Source organism: Apium graveolens, chromosome 6 (genome assembly GCF_009905375.1).
Source record: "Apium graveolens cultivar Ventura chromosome 6, ASM990537v1, whole genome shotgun sequence".
In the NCBI taxonomy this organism is placed as follows: Eukaryota; Viridiplantae; Streptophyta; class Magnoliopsida; order Apiales; family Apiaceae; genus Apium; species Apium graveolens.
The window spans coordinates 33,123,151-33,123,970 of record NC_133652.1 but is presented as its reverse complement, the minus strand read 5'-3'; the positions used below and the strand labels follow the sequence as shown (position 1 = coordinate 33,123,970).

At 45.2% G+C, this 820-nt stretch overlaps 1 non-coding gene across 1 annotated transcript; it reads left to right on the top strand.

The window, feature by feature from the left end:
• The first annotated feature begins 393 nt into the window (after window positions 1-393).
• Window positions 394-500, top strand: LOC141669232 (small nucleolar RNA R71). The gene has a single exon (XR_012553522.1). It is a non-coding gene; the product is annotated as a small nucleolar RNA R71 (small nucleolar RNA).
• The last annotated feature ends 320 nt before the right edge of the window (window positions 501-820 follow it).

The following is an 820-nucleotide window of genomic DNA, read 5'->3' as shown; positions in this document are numbered from 1 at the left end:
ACAGGCTGCTGTTGTCGCTGATAATTATTCACATACTGAACAGATTCGTTGACAAGAGAACACTGATCCGTAGCATGAGAACCTGCACAAAGCTCACAAACCATAGTTATTTGATTAACTCCATATGTAGCCAGAGAATCAACCTTCATTGATAGCGCTTGGAGCTGGGCTGCAATAGCGGTGGCTGCATCAACTTCCAGAATACCTGCGACCTTGCCTGACGTCATCCTCTGAGTTGGATTTTGATGCTCGTTTGCAGCCATTGTCTCTATAAGATTATACGTCTCAGTATAGCTTTTAGCCCATAAGGCTCCTCCAGCTGCTGCATCGAGCATGGGCCGAGATTGGGCCCCCAAACCATTATAAAAACCAGTAATTACCATCCAATCCGGCATTCCATGATGTGGACATTTTCTCAATATTTCCTTGTAGCGTTCCCAAGCCTCGCACATAGATTCTGTAGGTTGCTGTGCAAACTGAGTAAGAGCACTCCTCATAGCAGCAGTCTTTGCCATTGGATAAAACTTCACCAGAAACTTTTGCGCAAGATCTTGCCACGTAGTGATGGACCCAGCTGGTTCAGAATGTAACCAGTCTTTAGCCTTATCCCTCAGTGAGAATGGGAAAAGCCTCAACTTGATAGCCTCATCAATCACGCCATTATACTTAAAAGTGCTGCAGATCTCGACAAAATTCCTTATGTGCATGTTGGGGTCTTCAGTTGCCGCTCCTCCAAAAGAAACAGAATTCTGCACCATCTGAATAGTGCCCGGCTTGATTTCAAAGGTGTTAGCTTGAATAGCCGGATGAAGGATGCTTG